The following is a 17,246-nucleotide window of genomic DNA, read 5'->3' as shown; positions in this document are numbered from 1 at the left end:
ATTTTGTTTAATTTTGACCCGGAAATCTATTAAATTTGACCCGGAATTAAGACTCTCGGATCTTACCTTATTTGAGATTTTGACCCGAATTTTCTCAATCGGAACCTTTCTTAATTGACACTCCCTACATTCAAGGCAAAACGTATTTAGTTTCTCATAATTGAAAGATATGGAAAATATATATAGTTATAAATCGTTTCCTAAATAGGTGCTAATGAATTAAGTACAAAACATTTTTCTTTCCTAAATAAAATGTGAATATTTTTAAACTACAATAATATGAATCTCGCCTAATTAATAATCAAATCTTTCAAAAACCTTATCTCCTCTTAAATCCTAACTATAACCTGCGACTCAATATCATTATCTCCTTTAAATTCGTGTATCATTCCATAGATGAGTGTATCATTCATTTAGATATCTTCTCAAGAATATATTTTCATTAACGTTTATGATATTTTAACTTTCTCCCCAAGATTTTCGAAACTACTTGAGTCAAAACCCTACCCTCCTACACTATATACTAGATTATATCCCGCACTATGTGCGGGACAAAACGATTATTAAATATATTTTAATATATTGATAATATTGAAAGTGTTCGAATTTTATATTATTAGATAAACGGTAATGTATTAATGATTATCAAGATTGGTGAAATTTTTTGTTTATGTATTAAATTTTATGTTTATCATATGATTTATGATATATATCTTGTTATATTAATAGATACACAAAATATTAGGTACTCCATTTTGTATATATTTGTCTCTCTTAATTACATATTTTAATTATATTTTCGTTTTAACTAATTGAGAAAAATAAAAATCATAGATTAATTAGAAAAAATAAACATACGTAAAACTATTTGCAAAATCTGTAAATATCCTAATAAATATTGGGTCTTTAACTAAATAGATTAAGAAACTCTGTGAGAACGACACGTCAGCATGTCATTTTTGTTAATCACACATGATGGTAAGGTTATTTTTTAAAAATGCTTCTCAATTGTATAAGGGATTGATGATTATAATAATTTGGTTTTAATATTTTAGTAGTAATAAATTCAACCAAATATCACGGGGATTTAAGTTTGGTAAGTAATTATGTAGTCAATGTGGAGAGATTTAAGGAAGATTGATTAAGGTATATAGATTTCATACTAATAATTAAATTAATGTCGTGATCATGTCGTTTTTGGGAGGAAAAATAAAAGATCCGATACTTAATTTTCGGGTCATCCGACAGCCAAAAACCCGACCCACCAGTAGCAATTTTTGTAAATACATTCTAACTCCAGGATTTATTTACTAAATGTCTCCAAAAATGTATATATAGATATCAACGTCATTTTCATCTACCATTCATCCAACAATTACATCTATTCACAACAAACGTCTCATTCATCTCCATTTGATAACTTATCACACAATTACCTCTTTTCATCAATCTTTGATCACTTGCAAACTTTGAAATGGCTGCTTCCTTTGCTTTCCTTCGTGATGTCAATAAGTAAAAGACAGCTTGGAAAGTTCAAGTGATAGTTCTTCATACCTGAAAACATGGATCTAGCTGATATCAAAGTAAGCTATTTAAATAAATTCTTCAAAAACGATTTTTGTATAGCATTGATTTGTATCATTTTTAAAATGAGAATATTTATCTTCCTAAGAAATTCTTACCAACGTGATAATTGCAGGGAACAAAGAAGACCATCAAAGGAGTCTTTGAGATGACTGAGGTAAAGTTATTCCTAAACCAATGATAATTTTAAATAAAAAATATGTATTTTTCTGTTTACTGGACTATTTTAAGGTATTTAACTAACTCAATAATATGTTAATTGAATTTCATTTAGTATAAAGCTACATAACTTATTACTAACCTTTATATATGAAAAAAAACAGATTTTACATGGAATCAAAGAGAAAGAATGTTTTCAAAGAAGGCAAAGAACAATCAAGAGTCAAAGTACAACATTTCTTTCAAATAAGATGGAAAGAGATTCACATTTGAAACTCCTCTTTCGTTTTCTAAAAGGTCCAACATGTGATGAAGATTGAAGAATTTACAAAGTTGGTCTACGAGACATACAATGATGCATGTTCGACAAGAGGTTTATTAGACGAATGATATGGTATTTCTTATTTTTTAAAAAATTCTAAAATCTTATGTTAGTTTTTCATTTTCAATTATTTGTATTTTCTTAATTATGTTATCAAATTATTAAATTTCAGAAAACAAGACGCTTTAACTGTGAGCCAGTAATTTAAACTAAATCGCATTTGATCTAAGACATGAGTTAACTCCTTATAATCAAAGACTCAAAATCATAACAATATGTATCAGCTACCTGCTAAGGCTAGAGACCGATAAGCCGCGATCTAAAGCTTCTTTACATATGTGTGATCCCACAAAACCATTTCCACCCAGGACAAGCAGCTGATAAAAGAACGAAAGATAAGTTCCAAGATCATGAACATCATTGCAATATCTTTACAAATAATCACTATGTAAGATTCCTCAAAATGCATACCTTCTCAGTTGGAGTTGGAGGCACATGTACAGACTCAACTTCTTCCACATTGAATGGCTCATCAATTTTGTTAAGAGTCTGTCGAGAGATACCTCCCGCCACCAGAGACAGAAAACAAACCTAATGCAACATAATCCAAAAACTAATAGATCTGTATCTCTTACCTGTAATCGAAACTGGGCATCTATTGTTCCTTGGTTAAATATCTGCAAATTCAGATGAAAAAGAAAAACATAATCAAAATCAAATACTAAATGGCAACAGAAAATGGAAATCAATATAAACATAATAACCAAACCGGAGTAAAAATTCGATGCCCATAAAACAATTGGAGTAATCATCTATAACAGAATTCAAAAATCGGAATTGACATCACTTTCAATCATTACAGACGGGATTGAAAATCCAGGAGATGTGAGCTAAACAAAAATCAAATTGAGGAAAGAAGCTTGAGGCTTATCTTAAAAAGCTGAACGAAAATGGAGATAAACCCATAAGTGGAGTGACATCGGCGATGATTCAAGAAGGAATCATGTTGACACATGAGAGTTGGGTGAGAGAAAGACGATTGTGTTCGGTGTTCGGCTGAGAAGACGTGTTTGGTGAAGGAGTATGTTTGTTCTGATTTTGGGTATTATTACTGGGCTAAGCCCATTAGCCATCAATAATAATAGATACAAACTAATGGCTTACAAATACATTAATATCAATTAATACATACAAACGTATTCTTGAGTTATATACATATTTTTGACTTTATATATACAAACTAATGGCATACAGCCATACAATACGATTGTTCTTAACAAATTAAATAATATTTCATTTAAGGGTGGGTGTACGGTTTTTTCGGTTTGGTTTTGGTTCGATTTTTTTGGTTTTACGGTTTTTCGGTTTTACATAAATTAAAACTATATAGAAACCATATGTAATTCGGTTTGGTTACGGTTCAGGTTTTTACAGTTTTACGGTTTTCCGGTTTTATTAAAATTGAAACCATATAAACCATATGTATATCGGTTTTGGTTTTATTAAAATGGGTTTTTATGCTTAAACATAACCAAACCATTTATTTTTGTTTAGTTCGGTTTGGTTTTCAGTTTTCGGTTATTTTGCACACCCCTAATTTCATTTATTTTCTACATTTCTTTCATACTCTTATGATAGTAAATTAACAAATTTAGCACACATAAAACACATGATTTAACACTTATATCAACCACATTATAATGCCTTTGCTAACTAATAATATATGATAACCACAAAAACCTATATTCATTTTCAAAAAATTACATGTACTTTTTGAAAGATATGATATAAAAATCCAAACAAATACCTACACATGCGGTGTACTGCGGGTTCAATTTTTGGGTTAAGTCCGATCCTTTTTATTTTTTATAACACATTAAAATACACATATACAACAATTAAGCAGAAATTTATAAACAAGAAAATATAAAAAAATATATGAACCCGCGGTGTACCGCGGGTCAATCTCTAGTACTTTAGTATCAATGTTGGACTGTTAGTACCAATGATTAATGTATTGGTAGAAAAACAAAACTTTGTATAGTTATTAAAGTTTTATGTTACTTAAGTTCAAACTAGTTGAATAAATAGTGCAATAAAATAAATAGTTACCCATTAATGTATCAAATATATCTTATTATATAAAGTATGGTTTTCAAAGTTAATAACTCATAGGATCGTGACACATGACAAATCTATCGATCTCAGATTTTGACACATGTAAAACAAAAATTTCCTTTTATTTATTTTTAAAAAATATAAGGAAACTATATGCACATAAAAAATTTATCAATGTATAAAACCAAAAAAAATTTATAGGAAATTATACATATGTCTATCTTATATAAAAAAAATTCTAAAAATCTAAAGAAGATAAATATAAGGAAACTAGATGTATCTTATGAAATAAAAATAGAAATTTAAGAAAAACATTTTTAAGGCAACTATACATATATATCTTATAAAAAAAAATTAAAAGTAAAGAAGATAATTATAAGGAAACTATATGTATCTTATTAAATAAAAATAGAAATTAAAAAATTATTTACTAATTCTAATTTAAAGCTACTAATTCTAAAAGAAAAATATTATTACAAAACATTTATGAAATTATACAATCTTATTGTATAATATGATAATTAAAATTTTTTTATAATCAATTATTAATTGTAGAAGAAAAAGGATTCTAAATACTCACCTCTGTAGATAAACAAATAGATAAATAGACAAATTAAGAATTATGAACGGCGATGAACATAAAATAGAGTTGTTGTCGAAAAAGCTCGACCCGATGTTAGAGGAGATAAAGAAGGTGGAGAAATAAGAGCAATTGGGGAAAGAGGGGAAGATGCGGTAACGGTGGTGTTGGTGTTGATGACGGTGGTTCAAGCTTGGTGGTGGTGGCGGTAAATATTGATGAAGATAGTGGGTCAGAGTTAGCGAGATTTACTATTGATGGTGATGATGATTGTGGTAGGTGTAAAATTCAGTTGTGGTGGTGGCCTGGTGGGTCAGAGTAGTGAGTCTCGGTGGTGATGTCCGACGAAAAAGAGAAATAGTGATATGGAAAAAGAAAAAAAATATGGTGGTGAATAAATCCAACGAGATGGAGGGAAAGAAAAAGAAAGAGGAGATCAAGCAAAAATAAGAGAAATCTAATGAGTGAAAAAAAGAGATTTGAGACTTATCGCCGGCGAGAGGAAAAAAAAAAAAAGACAACGAAGAACTCATGAGTAATATGGGCCACAAATTGACAAAAACCATATAGCAAAGAGACATTGTTTAGTTAATATCATTTTCTTAATTTTTTTTTAGTATTAGGTTATTTAGTCCATATTCTCTAAATCCTTCTGAATTTATCTTTTTGTTTTGAGGATTTCTCATATTATATATCAAGTAAACTTACATGATTTGGATATAGACTGTCTCATGTTGTCACAATTTTGTTTTCATCTTACTCACATTGAAATTAAAAAGTGTTATACACTCTTCCGATGGATGTAGATAATTTATTAAAATTCAATAATACACATAGGAGAATTTATTAAATATCACATTGTAACATATAATAAACAAAACTACATATAGTATTCTATATTGCACATTATGCATAATTAATCTATATTTTAAAAAGAATTAAAATACTACATTTTCTAAAATTAAATCATATTTTTATATAATTTTAGTTAAACTTACAAAAATAAAAATTAAAAATGACAATTTCGACCGGTAATCCGTGCAACGCACGGGTCCTTATTAAATTAAAACAAATATTTCCTTTTATTTATTTAAAAATATATATAAGGAGAATATACGCACATGTCAAATTTATCGATCTCAGGTTTTAACACGTGTAAACCAAAAAATTCTTTTTATTTATTTAGAAAAAATAGAAAGAAATTATACGTATATATCTTATATAAAAACAATTATAAAAATCTAAGGAAGATAAGTATAAGGAAACTATATGTATCTTATTAAATAAAAATAGAAATTTAAGAACAAAAATTATAAGGCAACTACACTATATTGTTATATAAAAACAAATTTAAAAATAAAGAAGATAATTATAAGGAAACTATATGTATCTTATTCTATAAAAATAAAAATAAAAAATCATCTACTAATTCTAATTTAAGGCTACTTTTTCCTTCAAATTACAAACGGATTTAGGAAATCATACAATTAACTAATAAAATATGATAATTAAGGAAATTATACAATAAAAAAGATTTAAGAAATTATACAATTAATTAATAAAATACAATAATTAAGGAAATTATTCAAGGGAGACTCACAAAAATGCCCCTTTTTCAATACCCCTTTTCAAAAATGCCTCATTTGGCTGTCCATTTTTAAAAATACCCCTTTTTATATACAAAATGACTAAATTATCCTTCTTTTAATAAAAGATATCACAAATATATAAGGAAATATAACAAAATTAGGTCCACAAAATACAAAATATTTTTTTGGCGGGAAAAGTGATCCCGCAATTTTTCCCGCCAAAACACTTGTAAAAACTTGTAAAACCTTTAAAATACCTTGTAAAATTTTCCCGTAAAACTTGTAAAACCTTTAAAATACCTTGTAAAATTTTTTTGCGGAAAAAGTGATTCCGCAATTTTTTTGGCGTTAAATTTTTGGCGGAAAAAATTTACAAGGTATTTTAAAGGTTTTTTACAGGGTATTTATAAGGTTTTACAATGTATTTTAAAAGGTTTTACAACGTATTTATAAGGTATTTATAAGATATTATAAGATTTTACAAGCTATTTTATAAGGTTTTACAAGTTATAAGATTTTACAAGTTTTTTTATAAGGTTTTACTAGTTATAAATACCTTATAAAACTTTATAAGTACCTTGTAAAACCTTTTAAAATACATTCTAAAACCTTACAAAACACTTGTAAATACTCCGTAAAACCTTTAAAATACCTTGTAAATTTTTCCCGCCAAAAAAATTGCTGAATCACTTTTCTCGCAAAAAAAAATTTTTGGCGGGAAAATTTTTGGCGGGAAAAATTTTTACGGGAAAATTTTACAAGGTATTTTAAAGGTTTTTACAAGTGTTTTGGCGGGAAAATTGCGGGATCACTTTTCTCGCCAAAAAATATTTTGTATTTTGTGGACCTAATTTTGTTTCAAATAAAGGTAAAATGGTCATTAAAAATTAAAATAGGGCAAACTTAAAAATAAACTCTCAAAGGGTGCATTTTTGAAAAGGGGTATTGAAAAAGGGGCATTTTTAACAATTTCTCATTATTCAATCAATTATTAATCATAGAAGAAAAAGGATTTTAAATACTCTCCTCTATATAAACAAATAGATATTCTCATATTTTCTCACCAAACAAAAAAATTTCTTCAGAAGCACCACCATTAATTCAACTTCGATCTATTGTCAAAGCTTTTTTGGGTAAAAAATAATTTTTTTTTAAAGAAAAGGAAAATAATTTTTTTTTACATGTGTTATTAGTCAATAAAATTGGGCATGTATTGGTCAATAAAATTTGAAAAAGTAATGAGTTTATAAGTATAAATTTTTGATTACTTGATGAGAATATTATTATAGTTATACTTATTTTTTGAAATAAGTGAAAACACCAAAATTTGGAAAATGGCATATAGGAATTAATTTTGATTACTTGATGAGAATGTTAGTATATTTTTATTTATGTTTTATTTATTAATTTTAATTCAACTAATATTAGTTTGACATGATGTAAAATTAACTTATGAGATTAAAACATATATATATATATATAATAATATTTTAAAGTCCAAAAAGATTTGTGGATTTTTACTTTTTTGTTAATATGTTTGATATTTGTTAATTATTTTAATATTAACTAAGATATAGATTTGATATGATATACATATTATTTTGATATAAAAATTTTAGCACTTATCTATTAAGATGAAGGGTGTGTAGAATTAAAATCTATCGTCTCCTTATACCAAGCTTGGTTTTAAAAATTAGTAACTCATGGGATCGTGACATGTGTCAAGTCTGTCGATCATATTTTGACATGTGTAAAAAGATAAATTATATAAATAAATAAAAATATGTGATAATTTAATTTATTATTTATTTTAATTTCCTTTCCAATTGGAAATATGTAATAGAAATTTTTTTCAAGTCAACAAATATTTATAAAAAAGCGATGTTGGGGTCGGATCCCACACATTCTCGGTAGGATCCACTTAGATCTGTCTTCTGTCCACGTTATTATTACATAATAATCCTCTCAGAATTCAAGATATTTTTATTATAAGTATCGAGCTTAACCAGTCGGGAGTTTGATTCAGTCTAGTAGAAGAGCTCGATCTTTGCCAGTATGGAGTTCGGTCTTATTCGACAGCCAGTTCGCATAGAGAAAGGTCGAAGCGAGGAGAATATTGTTCGAGGCTCGCGGTAGCGTCAAAACGCGGGAGTTCGGAGTCAGCAAGAAAGAGTTCGGAAGATCCATGCGAAGCCCAAGATAGTTCAAATTCAAGCCGTTTCGGTCAAATTGTAACTTACATGATTAATGCGGATCAATGCGATTATAAGCAGTAAATGAACGCATTAATCATGTTTTCTCTATAAAAACAGCCTCAAACACATGTGTTTGGGAGAGACAAATCTTTTTACTCACTACTACTAAGCAATACAACATACTTTTTTCTCTTACAATTTCGCAAGGCTTTGCATACTTCGTTCTTATCAAATTTCTTTACTTTATTCTTTTCTTGGTTAATTTCTCTTTCGAATTCTCATATTCATTCGTTGATTTTAAGAGTTTTTCTCCACTGAAATACTTAAAGATAATCGAGTGTGAATCCTACATCCACATTTTGGCGCCGCCTGTGGGGACCTACCACAAAACTCTTTAATCTCAAAATCTTTCTTTCCCAACCAAGAAACTATGGCTGAGCAGCAAGCTTTGAGCGATGCAATTACCTTGCTTAATCAGACAACCACTAATCTGACCACTCATATTGGTACACTCGTTGATGCCAACACCACTTTTAGTGAAAGGTTGAACTCAATCGAGCAAACCTTGACGAGTGTCCAAACCACCCAGACAAATTTATCAAACGCGCAGAACGTTGTTTCGAGCCGTTTAGATAATTTGCCTTTTGTGCGGGCTGCAATGCATCAGCGCAGGTTATTGGTAACTCCCCCACAAAACAGGTCAGGGATTACTCAACCTCCTCCAACAGGCCAGCCAGCTAGTACTAGCAATCAGGCAGCCGTAGGGTATGGGACTAACCCAACCGGGGAAGGAATTCCCCAGGTTCAGGAAAATCCTCCTATTGACGACGGGTTCCTTATGGAAGATCCCGATGTCACCTTCTCAGATGATTTCATCAAGGTTCGTCAAGAGCTTGATGAAATGAAGTCGAAATTTCATCAGGCGACCAGTTCGGCGCCTGATATCGATTGAGTAATCGAAGAAGCTCGTCGAACACCGTTCACCTCGAGAATCTCGAACCTTCAGATCAAAGATTCTTGAAAGGTTAAGTTACCAACTTATGATGGTAAAAGAGATCCTAAAAATCACCTCGCTGCTTTTCAGATCGTTGCAGGCAGAATTGATCTAGAACCAGACGAGGAAGATGCCGGATATTGCAAACTATTCTCCGAGAATCTATCCGGATCGGCCTTGCTATGGTTCACTCAGTTGGAGCCTGGAACTATTGATAGTTTTAAGGAATTGTCCTCTGCATTCCTAAAACAATATTCCATGTTCATGGAAAAGGCAACTTCTGATGCAGATCTTTGGAATCTAACCCAAGGTCAGAATAAACCACTTCGCAAATATATCACTAAATTCAAAGAAGTGATAGCCAAAATTCTTGGGGTATCGCACACTGCTGTCATATCTGCTTTAAGGAATGGACTCTGGCATGAATCCCGATTCCGGGAAGAAATCATCGTCAATCGTCCAAGTACCATCCAGGATGCTTTGTTTCGAGCTAACAATTGGATGGAGGTAGAAGAAGAAAAGCTCAGCCTCGCTAAAAAGCATCGGCCAGCCTTGCTACTAACGCTGTAGGAAAACCCTCCCCAAGTGAAGGAAGATACAAATCTCCTAATACTTGGGTTAGAGATGAAAGTGTCTATTGCGATATTCACAAAGTAAATGGGCACTCCACCAAAGATTGTAGCGTACTCAAAAAGCACCTCACCGAACTGTGGGCAGCTGGAAAGCTCGCTAATTTCAATATCGAGGAGTTTGTGGAATCTTATCACAAAGAAAAAGAAGATTATGAAGCTTCTAATCCTCCTGAAAAGAAACATAAGCCCAATGGGCCCGGAACTCCGAACACTCCTGATAAAAGGATTGATGTTATAATGGGAGGATCTAAATTATGCCAAGATTCGATCAGATCAATCAAAAGGCACAAGAAATCAGCAGCAATTCAAACCGCTATGGGTTTTCAGTCAAATGAACAAACACCTTCTATCTCTTTTGACAATTCGGATACTCAAGGATTAACATGACCTCATGACTATGCTCTTGTGATAACTTTAGATGTTGCGAACTTCTAAGTGACAAGGTGCCTAATTGATACTGGAAGCTCGGTAGATCTCATATTTCTAAGCACTTTGCAAAGAATGGGAATCAGTAAAGCCGACATTATCGGTCCACCGGCACCATTGGTAGCTTTCACAAGTGACACATCTATGTCCTTAGGAAACATAAAACTACCAGTACTCGCCGTAGGGGTTCCAAAAATTGTAGAATTCATTGTTTTCGACCGTCCGGCCGCTTACAACATAATTCTCGGAACTCCGTGGATATACCAAATGAAGGTTATACCTTCAACTTATCACCAATGTGTGAAATTTCTGACTCCTGGAGGAATCAGAACCATTCGAGGAGATCAGGAAACATCGCGTTCTTGCTACCTCATGGGACATCGTTTAAAGCTCAAATAGCAATTAATGATAAACGCGAAGCAAGAAAGCACCTCGCGTTACCCAAGTGGTCTCAGTTCGAATGAAGTTACCACAGAAATTGAAATTGATTCCGAATTTCCAGATCGAAAAGTAAAAATCGGTACTACTTTAGATTCAGAAATCAAAGATCAATTGGTAACATTTCTAAAGGAAAATAAACGTACTTTTGCCTGGTCGGCAAAAAATCTGCCCGAAATCGACAAAAGTATCATTACCCATAAATTAAACGTCGATCCCAGTTTTAAATCAATAAAGCAGAAAAGAAAAAAAACTGAGTCCTGACCGAGCTCAAGCGGTCAATGACGAAGTTGATAAACTTTTGAAAATTGGTTCCATTAGAGAAGTAAAGTACCCGGACTAGTTAGCAAACCCCGTGGTAGTCAAAAAGAAGAATGGAAAATGGAGAGTATGTGTCGACTTCACCGACATTAAAAAAGCATGTCCAAAATACAGTTTTCATCTCCCTCATATTGATCGGCTTGTAGAATCAACAGCCGAAAACGAACTCTTATCATTTATGGATGCATTTTCTGGATATAATCAGATCATGATGAATCCCGAAGATGAAGAGAAAACATCTTTCATAACAGATAGAGGAATCTACTGTTACAAAGTTATGCCATTCGGTTTAAAAAATGTCGGAGCAACATACCAGCGTTTAGTTAACAAAATGTTCGCAAAACATTTGGGCCAAACGATGGAAGTCTATATCGATGATATGCTCGTGAAGTCTCTTAAGAAATCCGAGCACATCACTCATCTTGAACAATGTTTCAAAATTCTGAATGAGTTCGGAATGAAATTAAATCCAGCTAAATGTTCTTTTGGTGTGCCTTCAAGAGAATTCTTAGGTTACATAGTCACGGAAAGAGGAATAGAAGCAAATCCTAATCAGATTAACGCTTTCCTCACAATGCCTTCGCCAAAAAACATTAAAGAGGTCCAACGATTGACGGGCAGAATTGCTGCGTTGAATCGTTTCATCTCGAAATCTACCGATAAATGTCTCCTTTATTATCAAATTTTAAAAGGAAACAAGAAATTTCGATGGGATGATCAATGCGAAGCAGCTTTCGATCAACTCAAAACTTATTTGACAACACCACCGGTTCTCTCAAAACCTGAGTCAGATGAGAAACTTTATCTTGACATTTCAGTTTCAAATCATTCTGTAAGTGGGGTTTTAGTTCGAGAGGATCGATGTGATCAAAAGCCGATTTTCTATATAAGTAAATCTCTTACCAGTCCAGAATCGAGATATACCATGATGGAAAAATTAGCTTTAGCAGTAGTCATATCTGCTAGAAAACTAAGACCTTATTTCCAGTTTCATCCGATAGAAGTTTTAACTTCTCATCCACTTCGCTCAATTCTTCACGGACCAAGTCAGTCCGGTAGATTGGCGAAATGGGTTATCGAACTCAGTGAGTACGATATAGAATATAAAAGTCGAACTAGTGCAAAAGCACAAGTTCTGGCTGATTTTCTAACCGAACTACCATTAGATGATGGAACCTTTATTGAAACAGACTCTACATGGAAATTACATGTAGATGGCTCTTCTTCTAAACAAGGATCCGGAATCGGTATTAGGCTCGAAACTCCGACAAAGGAAATAATCGAACAATCATTTCGATTAATGTTCCCGGCTTCGAACAATGAAGTCTCTTAGCAGGACTTCGACTTGCTCTTGCAATTGGAGCAGAAAAAATAATAGCTTATTGTGATTCTCAGCTAGTTGTGAACTAGTTCACGGAAGATTACGAAGCTAAGGCACCTCGAATGGAAGCCTACCTTTCGGCCGTCAAAAAGTTAGCTGGAAAATTCAAAATATTCGAATTAGTTAGAATACCTCGAGGCGAGAACACTTCGGCAGACGCTTTAGCTGCCCTAGCTTCTATCTCAGATCCCAAACTCAAGCGAGTTATTCCAGTTGAAATGTATTACTTCACGAAGTATTTCAGATGAAGGAACAGGAAACGATAATATTTTGGAGGTCGAGCATATCGAAACTCCAGAATAAAATTCCGACAACAAGAACAGTTCGTTTGTTGTCACTAGATCACGAGCAAAGTCTCAAGATGACGAACTTACTCCACAACCGGAACTTCCTAAAAGAAAGCCGAGAAGAAAACTAAAAGATCAAGAGGTTCCCATTAAAGAACCATCTAGAGCTGAACAGTCACTTCCAAAAACCGCAAATAATGAAGAAGTTCTGGTAACAGTCAAAAATGATCCTGATATTCCTTCCGAGCCGGAACCAAAGAAGTTTATACTCAAGGATAATACTTCCGCTAATGATTGGGGGGCTGACTGGAGGGTACCCATCAAAAATTTCATTCTTAATGGAGAACTACCATCGAACAAATGGCAAGCTCGCAAATTAAGAATTATCAGCGCTAAGTATTGTATAATTAAAGAGTCATTGTACAAGCGAGGTGTCAGTGATCCTTATCTTTTATGTATTTTCGGGCCCGAAGTTGAAATAGTGACAAGCGAGGTCCACGAAGGGCTTTGCGGTAGTCATTCTTCGGGACGAGCAATGACTTTTAAAATCAAACGGTTAGGATATTTCTGGCCAACTATGATTTCTGACTGCATCGATTACGCCAAACGGTGTAAAAAATGACAGATGCACGCTCCTTTTATTCACCAGCCATCTGAATTATTGTCATCAATATCCGCTCCATACCCTTTCATGAGATGGTCAATGGATATAGGGTGTCCGATGCATCGCTCAACGCAAGGCGTCCAATATTTATTAGTTCTAACGGACTATTTTTCCAAATGGATTGAAGCTGAAGCTTACGTAAACATACAAGATTCTGTGGTAAAGACATTCTTGTGGAAACATATTATTTGTCTCCATGGAGTTCCTTACAAAATTGTAACGGACAATGGTCCACAGTTCATTTCAAATGATTTTGAAGATTTTTGTTCCTCTTGGGGGATAAAACTTAGCTATTCAACGCCGAGGTATCCTCAAGGAAATGGGCAAGCGGAAGCTTCCAATAAAACCATTCTCAGCAATCTTAAAAAACGTTTGAATGCTCGAAAAGGTGGTTGGTATGACGAGCTGCAACCTGTGTTGTGGGCATATCGAACAACCCCGAGACGAGCAACGGGAGAAACTCCATTCTCATTAGTATATGGGATGGAAGCAGTAGTCCCAGCCGAGCTGAATGTTCCTTGTTTACGCCGGAGCGAAGCTCCACTTAACGAAGAACTAAATTCTAAGTTATTAGAAGACGTTCTCGATACAATTGATGAAAGGCGAGACCAATCCCTTATTCGACTTTAGAACTATCAGCAGTTGACCGCTCGATACTATAACTCAAAGTTGAAAAACAAACCTTTAAATGTAGGAGACTTTGTTTTAAGGCGAGTGTTCGATAACACAAAAGAAGAAGGAGCTGGAAAACTCGGTATTAACTGGGAAGGCCCTTATCAAATCACAGAAAGAATCCGAAATAGTGTATACCGTTTAAAAGACCTTGACGGTAATCCCGTTCAAAGGCCTTGGAACATCATCAACTTGAAAAAGTTCTATTGCTAAAACAAATATATATTCGAACTACGATTTGGCTTGATTCTATTTTGGGTACGTAGGCAGCTCGCTAAACACAAGTCCAGTTATAAAAATAAAAATATTATTCCAATCATGGAGTCTTGTTTTTATAAACTTGATCTTCGAGCATAAATATAAAAATACGTTGCGAACAATGTATGAAGAAATATTTTAGCTAAACAAAAACCAGATCTAGAAGGGTCTTGGATTACGGAATAACTCTGCTCCTTGGCCTGCGAGGTCAACGATTCTCAGAATGCAACCCGGCATGGTTCCGTACTCCTGGAGGCCTATCTCGATCCAATCGGAAGGATGGGCATCGAGGCGATGAAGCTCGCGAGAAATATCGAGATGACGCTTATCTAGTTCCATTCTTCTTTTCCTAATCTCAATTTTCTCACCTTCGAGCTCGTTGTGCCGAGTGAAAAGCTGAAGAAAATAAAACGCTTCGTTTAAACAACAACAAAAGGAGTCAAATCACTAGGTAAAACAATACCTTGTCAATAAACTCCTCAGCCTTGATACGATCTTGAGATGATAATCTCTCGATTAACACGTTCGGAACCTGAATGTTGGTTCCCCACCCTAATGGACGTGACTCTTCTGGTTCGTCGGTTGCTTCCGTTTTTACAATCTCGATGTCTGACGTTTCCGGAAGATCATCGCTTATCGTTTTGAATGAGTCGAGGGGGGGGGGTTCTCTGAAGAATTACCTTCCTCGAACATCTTTGTAGAATTACTGTTGATAAAACTCAATAATGAACTACACCTACTTTATATTCGAAATATACTCAATCACATTTAAGAGGGTCAATTGACGATTTCCCAAAATTTAATAGAGTTAATTGCTAATTATATTCCCTAAATTAGCGCATTAAATAAGATTGAAATAAATCGACAAATTTAAAGCAAAAGGGGAAACATAATTAATGTCGATGGGCCGCTAGCCCAATAGCATTGTTACAAATGAAAATAAATCAAAGGAATTGTTCGATCAAAAGTCTTCGTTCGATAACGATTCCAGCGAGGTGGATGATCCCAAACAGCTTTCTGAGGATAATCCTTCGTCAGAAGATAAATCGAGGAGACCGGAAGAATGATCGATTGATTTCGCCTCCGTTTCTTCATTTTCCTCAGTTTTTAACATCGAAAATCTCTGAAACTCTGAAGAACATGAAACGAAAGAGGATCTGTCGCCGGTTGCTAAGGATAGATGAGATAATTTGTCCAGCGCGCAGAGGAATCTTCGAAGGCAAGAAGGAATGATAGCCACGATATCTAAACCCTTCCTCTCCCACTCATGCGGTTCAGATTTGAGGCGATGGATATCTCTTTCTATTTTCCTTATAAGCTCGTCAAGAGCACGACGCCTCCTTCCGATTCTTTGTCTCTTATCACATAAAGCTTTATGTCTCCTGACGATCTGTTTGAACAAACATTTTGTCAACTGTCTGAAAGAGAATATACAGTCTTCTGAAAAGACTAAAAATTAGAAAGGGAACCTTTTCCAAGAAGTCATAACATTTGACCCTTTCTTTCCCCGTTCGGAAATGAAAAAACGTAGGGTAAATGACTCCCTTTGGAGAGAATCCGTCTTCGGATTCAAACAATGGATCCCCGTTTGAAGTTGTTATTCTTGAGCTTGATCTGAAAGAAGATAGCGGCATATTTCAGTTTTTTTTTACAATAAACTGTGAGAGTCTTTCAGAATTCTTTTAAAGGAGAAAGGTGTTCAGACTCTTTAAAAAATATATATATATATATACATATATATATATATATAACGGGCCTGCTAGAGCAGACTTCAGGTCCAATTAAAACGTGGCCCAACATTTTCAAAGCCATTTTTAGGCTATGATCGAAACCATTGCCTGGTCATTTTTATGGCAAAATTCTCATGAATTATAAAAATCTTATCCCTCGATAAAAAGCTTAAGCCGAGCTCCATCCTCGCTTCCGAGAGACCGAGGAAAAATACTTGTTAAGGTTTTTTCTTTAAAAAGGGCAAGTAGGTCTGATCAGCCTATCTCTCCTATAATTCTAAACCATTTCGGTTAGGAGGACTTTGCAAACCCTCCAGGTAAAATCGATGGTTTTCACATAGATTAAATATTTCTTTCTAAAGAAATTTTAATTAAAAACCCCCTTGGGCAAATTATTCAAAACAGTAATAAAAGCCCCCTTGGGCAAAAAACTCGAAAAGAAATAAACGGCCCCATGGCCAACAAAGCGAATTTCATGTCTTAAAATTAAAGGGACAATCCCCATAAAAGTGAGTGCAATCACCATCATTCATTCATAGGCGAGCCGCCTTCATCTCCTACTTGGCTTGAGACAGGAGCACCCCCGACGGTAGCATCTTGAGTTGTGAGAACCACCTCAGGGTTAAGCGAGCTAGCATCCTGAGGAATTTCGCTCCTCGGTTCAATGTCATCTTCCATAATCGAGGAAATGGCAGGATCCTGACCAGAGAACCCCTGAGTTTGTTCCAAAGAAATTTTGTCAACATTGGTTCCGAACTCATTAAAATGAGCACGAAGAGAACCAGTTAACATCATCTCGTCCAAAGACAAACCGGTATTAGGTTCGATCAATGGAGGGGAATCAGCGAACTCAGAAGCAAATTACTGCAAATCTAAATATGGCTGAGGAGCAGTAG

The 17,246-nt window shown here is 33.8% G+C and overlaps 1 protein-coding gene and 1 long non-coding RNA gene across 7 annotated transcripts in view; one reads left to right on the top strand and one right to left on the bottom strand.

The window, feature by feature from the left end:
- The window catches only part of LOC9308363 (protein MON2 homolog), a 29,640-nt gene extending 26,471 nt beyond the window's left edge, over window positions 1–3,169 (bottom strand). For 3 of the 6 annotated variants that reach the window (XM_021021205.1, XM_021021204.1, XM_021021207.1), the window contains exons 1-4: window positions 2,537–3,169; window positions 2,354–2,442; window positions 1,437–1,554; window positions 67–124 (exon numbers count right to left, since the gene is read on the bottom strand). The gene's annotated coding sequence lies outside the window, so the exon portion shown is untranslated. The remainder of the gene's footprint in view (window positions 1–66; window positions 125–1,436; window positions 1,555–2,353; window positions 2,443–2,536) is intronic. The other 3 variants (XM_021021201.1, XM_021021206.1, XM_021021200.1) reach the window with 3 other exon arrangements.
- On the top strand, window positions 1,502–2,290 carry LOC110227343. The gene is made up of 3 exons (XR_002331115.1): window positions 1,502–1,583; window positions 1,700–1,741; window positions 1,908–2,290. It is a non-coding gene; the product is annotated as an uncharacterized LOC110227343 (long non-coding RNA).
- Window positions 3,170–17,246: the final 14,077 nt, after the last annotated feature.

Source organism: Arabidopsis lyrata (genome assembly GCF_000004255.2).
Source record: "Arabidopsis lyrata subsp. lyrata unplaced genomic scaffold ARALYscaffold_6, whole genome shotgun sequence".
Classification (NCBI taxonomy): domain Eukaryota; kingdom Viridiplantae; phylum Streptophyta; class Magnoliopsida; order Brassicales; family Brassicaceae; genus Arabidopsis; species Arabidopsis lyrata.
The sequence above is the reverse complement of the archived record's forward strand: the minus strand, read 5'-3'. Positions and strand labels throughout refer to the sequence as shown.